The 8,217-nt window shown below is 38.7% G+C and overlaps 1 pseudogene; it reads left to right on the top strand.

Moving 5' to 3' along the window:
* The first annotated feature begins 2,864 nt into the window (after nt 1-2,864).
* Nucleotides 2,865-4,138, top strand: LOC101723426 (CCA tRNA nucleotidyltransferase 1, mitochondrial pseudogene; annotated as a pseudogene).
* Nucleotides 4,139-8,217: the final 4,079 nt, after the last annotated feature.

The following is an 8,217-nucleotide window of genomic DNA, read 5'->3' as shown; positions in this document are numbered from 1 at the left end:
ATTCATTGATACTAGTAATGTCAAGGAAAACATCCATTTACTCTCTATACAGATGCATTGGTCTTCAGAAAACTGTGAGCTTTGGTATGTTTAAATGTGTGGATTTAGAGTTCAATAAGTAAATGGCAACCTCTTGTGTTGCCTCCTGGAACAGAGTCCGTGGTGTCTTCCTGGGGGAGCCCTTGTTCACTGTTCTCTTGTCTGTGCTTATATGCTAAAGTGATTTAGAGTCAGACTAGTTCAGAGTTGTTTTTGCAATATCAGAGTGTGGTTATAGTTAAGACTGACTTGCCTCTTACCTGTTTTATTGCTACCCAACACATCATCTTCTAAACCTAAGGAAAGAGTAGCTCTCTACAAAATTTTCCCAACTCTCCATCCCTGGATTAAACATTCCCTTCTTTGGAATCCCCATGGCATTTGTCCATTGTATTTCGAGATTTTTATCCAATACTTTGTGTAGATGTTATCTGTACACTTGGAGTACACCCTCAGGTATCACCCATATAATAACTGAGCACAGAGGTAGGAGTTCTTAGATACCTTTTCCTTGAAGTAACTGGCCCCTTTGTAACCAATCAGTAGGCATACAGTGAAATTAGGAGGGAAGTCAAGGTAATACCTGACACCATCAAGTATGGTTTGCAGGTAACTAGATGTACACTTTTCTCTGGAGCTAGGACCATCTTGTACATTAACTGACATTTCAGGGACATACAAGCAGTGTGCTAATAATTGTATAATTGCTGTGAATCATACCCCAAGAACATTCCATCTCTTTTGCCAAAAACTAAATAGAAGGCCCTGAGCAAAAACAGATCCTGAGTGTCAGTCTCCGTAGCCCAACCATGACTAGGAATAAGATTCCATAAAATCCCTGCTTCATCACCAAGACATCTGACCATCTCACACCATTAACAAAAGAAATCTCACTATTTCCAGCCACAATTCATACACTTAATTTTCACAAGTAGAACTGCAAGGTGGGAAGGGCATTCATCACTGCTTGGGAAATTCTAAGATGGCAAGGAAGCTGTTGTCTGCTGAGTTCATAAAAAACCAAATTGGGTGTTTATAATAGCTTTTTGTAAAAAGGGAACATAGCAGAGAAATGAAATCTCTTCCCTCTTAAAGCAATCTGCCCACAATTCAGGAAGAGCAGGCTCATCTAGAGGATCATGGGAATAAAGGAGAGGGGTGCGCTGCCACATCTATAACTCAGTTTGGATAGTTGAGCCCTGACCATGACTACATAGGACTATGCAAAAGCCCTGCTGGCAGACGCAAGGAAATGAATAATGACATAAAAACTTACCCAGTCCTTGCTCTCAGCCTAGATGCCTTATATACAATATTGCTAATCTTCACTATATCTCTACAAGGTAAGCATTTTCATCTCAACCTGATATATGAAGAAACTAAGTCTCAGAGAGGCTAAGTAGCCTGCTCTAAAATCCGACCACTAGCAAAGGCCTTTGCTGGGATTGTACCTATTACATTTCATCAAGTTCCCTTTATGAAATAGAGTCTAAAACTTTGAGAGAATATGGCATTCACATTCATTAAAACAAGGTCCAGATATCGTAAGCCCCCATATGATATTAGGTGATCAGGAATATACATAGTGCAGAAAACCCCAGAAATTCTATCTGGCTGTATAATATAGTGATCAGGAGTTTGAATCCTATATCAGGCTGAACATAAGTCACAGCACCAGTTTTTATCAATAATGTAATGTAAACAAGTCGCTTAACTTCTCCATCCCTCAGTTCACGCCTTAGTCTAAGAACTGAATGACACAATTCATGTAAAGCAGTGGCTTAGTTTAAGGTGCAAAGTAAATACTTAATTTCTAAACATGCTCTATGCACCTGTCTCAAGTTTTGCTTCCTCCTGTATCCCCAGGAAACTCATGTAACTTGCAGCAGTAGCAGCCATGAACTCTCCGATCGTACACAAAAACCACTGGAGAAACCTCCCATCTTTCTGCACCCTACCATCTTAATATTAACTAATTCCTCTGCAGAAGGAACTGTAATATCACCTCCTTTCTGAGGGGGTTCACTTGTGCTCCTCTGTGCTCCCCACCTGCTGTTGTATCTGCAGCCCTTGTGTGTATTGTCACATTTCTTTGTAGACACTGCACCAAACCTAGAACCTAGTGTTTTGAAGTCTACAGCCAATGCCTGATACTGAGAGAGAGAATGATTTACACAGAACACACTTTTGCAAATTATGGCATGTACCTGGAATCTCCAAGCACTCTAAGGACAAAGAAAACTCCAAATTGAGAACAGTTAGTGTGCTGCTTGTCCTCAATGCATGATGATCATTCAGGCATCTGCAGTAGTGCTATCAATAAGTCCAAGGTGTTGGTCAACAGCTACTTTTCAGCCAGAACAATTGTTGGAGCACTTGTATGCATGTTAGTTCAGGTTGCTTCTTCTTCCCTCCTACAGGGAGTCAGGGGTCACCCTAAACTCTGCTTCACCACAAGGCTTCTGTGCAGGCCAAATTGTGTTAGGTGGTTAAAGTGGTAAAGCCAATATCAGAATAGCCTTTTAAGATCTCGATGCCAGTGTCCCACTTCCCCTCCCTGCCCACCTTTACCTGATGTGAAAGATACATGTCTGCCTTTAGGAAAATTAGTACAATAGCTAACTACACTAAATGGTCACTCAGAGATTATCTAGGGGAAATACATCGCCTTTTTACAGTCAAAAGTTAGGATTCTAAGTAGATAGAGTTCCTTCCTTTGTGTCTTCTCAGGTGCATGATGATAGTGGACAGAGTGTACGAGACGCATGCAGACACCATTTGTAAGTGCAAATGGTGGCTGATGAGTGGTGGGTAACATTTTCCAGATGCTGAGGCACCTGTAGCCTTGGCACAGGCCATTATTGAGCTATAGTTGAAGTAGACTCTGTTTTCTGAAACATTACCTATTTACAATGAGGTTGCAATCTCCAGAATTCCAGTCACTTTTCATGGAAGGATTGAAGAGTCTGACCGAATTATTTGTCAAAGAGAATCATGAATTAAAAATAGCAGGAGGAGCACTAAGGGATTGATTAAATGGGGCAAAGTCTCAAGATGTGAACTTTGCTAGCACTGCCACCCCTACTCAAATGAAGGAGATGTTTCAAGCAGCTGGAATGTGGGTGATAAAGAACAAAGGATAAAAGCATGGAACAATTACTGCCAGACTTATGAAGAAAATTTCAAAATTACCACACTCCGGATTGATGTTATCACTAATGGAAGACATGCTGAAGTAGAATTCACAACTGACTGGCAGAAAGACGCTGAATATAGAGATCTCACTATAAATTATGTGTTTCTAGATTTTGATGATACCTTATTTGATTACTTTAATGGTTATGCAGATTTTAAAAACAAAAGATTTGTTGGACATGCTAAACAGAGAATATTAGAAGATTATCTTCAAATTGTAAGATATTTCAGGTTTATAATAGAATTGTAGACAAACTTGGTGACCATGATCCTGAGAGACTGGAAGCAATTGCAGAAAATGCAAAAGGCTTGGGTAGAATATCCGGAGAAAGGATTTGGGTGAAACTAGTAACCATGTAAATCACTTCATTCATCTTATTCATGATTTTGATCTGGCTCCTTACATAGGTTTACATGCTAACACAAGTTTAGAAGAATTTAACAAAGTCAGTAAAAATGTTGACAGTTTTTCACCAAAGCCATTGACACTTTTGGCCTCATTATTCAAAGTACATGATGACATCACAAGATTGGATTTGAGGTTGAAGATTTCAAAGGAAGAGAAAAACCTTGACTTATTTAGAGCTGAAAAATAGGAAAGACTTAGTTAAAGCAGCAGGTAGTTCAGAACCACTGAAACCCTATCAAGACTTCATTATAGATTCTAGGGAACCTGATATGACTGGCCATGTGTGTGAACTGCTGAAGTATCAAGGTGAACATTGTCTTCTACAAGAGATGGAGCAATGAATGGTTTCCTGTGAGTGACCATGACATCAGGAAAGTGGGCATTTCTTCAGGAAAGGAAACTGGGGCTCTGCTACAACAATTGCATGAACAATGGAAAAAAAGTGGTTACAAAATGGAAAAAGAGGAACTTCTAAGTTACACAAAGGAGCCCTAAAACTGATAAGATCTGGCTATTAAAAAGTGGATACTTTTGGTAAGACTGTCCACACACCCCCACCCTCATTCCTTTTAATGAAATTTTTAAAACTATAGCAGAATTGAAGCCAGTGTAGAGAGCTTCTTTAGAACTACATCTTATTTTGTGAAATCTCCTTTTAATCTGATTTGTATCACTAAATATTATACTTCTTTTGGAGTACCTGCTACCGAGAAAAGTATACTTGGATTTTATCTATCTGCATGGACTTTTTAAATGAAAATTTTGTTTTTGCATAAGGCAGTACTAACATTGACTTTTAAAAAGGGATAACTGTCTTGAAGAAAAAATGTTTAATGTTTGCACTAATTCCCTATGCTGTTTCAGTTTTTAAATGAATTCCAAAAGTAACTTGTGCCTGAAAACCTAGTCAACAAATTTGTGTAAAACCTTATATAAAATATGAATAACAAGTGGATGACATTCATATTTTTCTTTCATAAGATTCTAAAGCCTGGCAAAGTTATGGGATTAACAAAACATTTCCTTTGCTTTTGCAAAAAAAAAAAAAGATAGACATGGAGAATAAAAGTAAGAAGTCAAGCAGGGCAGTGTGTGAGGGAGACAATTGTACTGAAAATTCAAGAGTGAGAGGCAGATCTTTAAAGTAACTTGCTGAGAGACTTCAATTCTAGGTTGTTTTGTTATATTAGATATTAAAATTTTAGGACAGTTGTAAAATGAGATCATGTTCTCTTGTCACCATTTCAAAATTGGTGCTATTCAGCCTTCATAATGCTATTCAGCCACTCATACCCCATAGTGTCCTACATGAAAAGCAGTATTACAGTAAACTCTTTCGATACTGGCCAATGTATGTTGTGATTTATATCCCACGAATATACATTCCCCAGAATGATGAGATACTGAGGATGGGAACTTCATCTTATTCGTTTTTATCACCTCTCAGAGTCCAACAGTGTCACTAGAACAGATTAGGTTTTTTAAAAATATGTGTTGAGTGGACCTGGACCATGAGTCACTTCAGGAATTCTGAGGCAGCATGAGGTCACTCTCCAGAACACCAAAGAAGGATCAGCAGCTTTTGATGAGCATTAGCCCACTGCTTCCTAACATTTCACCCAATGATGCCAGAAAACATTAATTTCTTACAAACGCTCTAATTTTTATGCATACCCCAATTTAAGTGTTGCTTGTCTCTACTGATTCTCTATGGGAGGGATTAGCCCACAGAAATTTCATTTAGCAATTCCACATCCATGTCTGGGGCCATGTCCTTACAATGTGTACCACTTGTAATCCTATTTGAAGCTTCTCCCTGAGGATAAGAGCACATTCTTAACCATGCCACTGTGTTGGCAGCCCCAGAGAATTTCAACGGTATTAATAACCACACATTTGCATAGGGAAAAAGAGAATGCATAGGTTACCTGTGCCAGCTGGTTAAGTAATGAATTTATTTTACAAGATCTCCAAACAGCAGATGTTCCTAAATATGGTAGTGAAGAAATATCCACAAAAGCAACCACATGAGGATGTTCAAGCTGCTCACAGCCATCTACCCATGGGTGTCATCTGTCTTTGCACACTCTAGGGAAGTCAAGCTATCATCCAGGCAGTGGTAGTCATGCTATCTAGATCATACATCCCAGGGCATCCAGGACGTGGTCAGATGAACACATTGGCTGGAAGTCATTTCTGGGCCTAAAATTAGCATTGATCTTCAAAGGACCACAGGAAACTTAGCACGTGCCTGGCCACTAGGAAAAAAGAGGCAAAAACACCTGCTTGTCTATGAGAATGAACAAATGTGCTTTGGTTAAGATGCCCTATACATTATAAAACTACTCTAAAAGACAAATGGGTCAATTGTAGGAAACCTTCCTTTATAATTACTGAAAATATATTGAAATTGATTACCATATTATACAAAAGAGTTGTCTTTTTCTGGTTAGTTTTTGTGTTTTGGTTTCTGGGAGGCAGTTGTTGTTTGTTGCTTGGTTTGATTTTTAGTTTGGTCTGAAAGAACTCTTATCTATTTCTTTTCCTATTTCTTTTTTTTTCCAGTTGAATTGTTAATTCCCACGTACATTCTTTGTAGTACTTGATACAACTGTAGTTTGCAGTGAATTTTGAAAAGTGAAATGTAAACCCCAGGAGAACAAGGACCAGGATCACCTTGCTCAATATCAAATCCCCAGGGCCCAGAGTGAGACTTTCCATAACTGGCCGAAGGAGCGTGTGCACATATAACAGCCAATAAATTCTACACCATGCACTGGAGCTGTGCTAGGTACAGATCAGGCAAGCAGAAGGAACCAGGAGCTGTCAGAGTCAGGCTTGCTGTATCAATTCATAGCAACACCTACAAACTTAATTGAAGAGCTGAGAAGCTCTAATTCTGGATGCTTCTTTTCTCTCCTTCCCCTCCCAAGCCACAATTTTCATACTGCAATTACAAATATGTTTTGCCAGTTGAGGTCACAGAGCCCTGGGTAGCATGAAGTGAAGGTGTATATGATGCTGCCAGGCCAAGGAACTTCAATAGTGTTGTTTTCAGATGGTTGAATGAGCACCAGGCCAACAAAATACTTTTTTACTGCCCTCAGGTGTTGGCATTTTAGCTGCCTCTCCCAAATACTCTTGTCAGCTCAAAAGCAGAGTACTGTACATGTAACCAGGGAAGTTCAATTGTCTAAGCAGGGCCTAGGCCTATTTATCTCTCTATATAAGGAAACTGGTTAGATTAAAAACTGCTTTTCTAAGGGAAGAGGGGGTTCTTCTGATTGTGCTTATGCTTTCTGAATCCCGTACCAGTGTGGCTTCTGAGCTGCTTCCATCACCTGAGGTATTTCAGAACTAGAGAATGAGGCTGTCTTGAGGAGAACCCCTAAATCTTTAGTTTTCATGCTCAAGTTTGAGTATCACTGATCTCTACTGATGTTATATGAGACTAGCCCATAAAAGTTTCTCTACCAATGAGGGATTGGTTATAGAAGGTTTGCTCATCCTTGTTTGTGTTACTTTGGGTTTAAGAAACACTCTACAAAAGCCTGGAAGAAAAAAAGGAGCTGGGGAAGTGGGGATAACAAGAAGGAGGGAGTGTTTTCACCTAGCATTTAAATACCGAAAAGAAGAATGACCCCAAAAAAGTAAAAGGTACATGCACACACGAATTAATCTAATATTCCCCTAGCACTTTTAGGTTTAAATTTATACCAATTATTTACTTCTGATAGTGGCTCTAGGATTAAAACTCTGAAAAAATCCAGCCTAGATCAGGGCATGGAGAAAAAGACACTCCTATACATTAAATGAAAATGGTGTGGCCTTTTTGTAGAAGAATTTGCTGACAATGAACAAATTAAAAAACTATACTTTCCTTTTAACTCAGTAATTTTACTACTAGGAATTAATACTATAGACATACTATATCTGCCAATAGATGCCAATATTTTGCATATTGCTAAAATAAAGATTTTCTAGTAAGAAACTCTTAGTTTCAGTCCTTTAATATACTTGCTTTTAAGATTTTTAAAAAGATAAAGAGCATTAGTATGAAGAATGTAATAATTTTATTATGAAAATGTTATATCACTAATGATTGGTCATGGTGAAGGCGTATTAGTCATTTTTCCATCAATGGGACAAAATAACTGATACCTACTGCTTAAGGAGGAGAGATTTATTTAGGCCTACAGTTTCAGAGAGTTCAGTTAGTGGTTGGCTGGCTCCAAGGCAAAAACATCGTAGTGGAAAGGCCTGACAAAGAAAAGCTTCTCAATCTATGGCAGTGAGAAGGCAGAGAAAGAAAAAGATCCAGAGAGAGAGAAAAATTTACCCTCTAAAGACATGTCCCTACCTCTTCCAATCATGTCCTGCCTCCTAACAGCACATTCAGCTAGGAACTCATCAATGAATTGATCCACTGATGAGTATGGTACACCCAGGATCCAATCATTTTCTACAAGCCCCACCTCTGAATACATGAGATTTTTGGAGGATATTCTAGATCTGAACCATAACAAAAATCAATTAATACTGAGTCCCAAGTACTTATTGTGTTCCAAGTACTG

The sequence above is a fragment of the Heterocephalus glaber genome, unplaced genomic scaffold (genome assembly GCF_053883595.1).
Source record: "Heterocephalus glaber isolate CG9 unplaced genomic scaffold, H.glaber_assembly_v1.0 deba00001553, whole genome shotgun sequence".
In the NCBI taxonomy this organism is placed as follows: domain Eukaryota; kingdom Metazoa; phylum Chordata; class Mammalia; order Rodentia; family Bathyergidae; genus Heterocephalus; species Heterocephalus glaber.
Note: the sequence above shows the minus strand (reverse complement) of the source record. Positions and strands in the feature narration are given on the sequence as shown.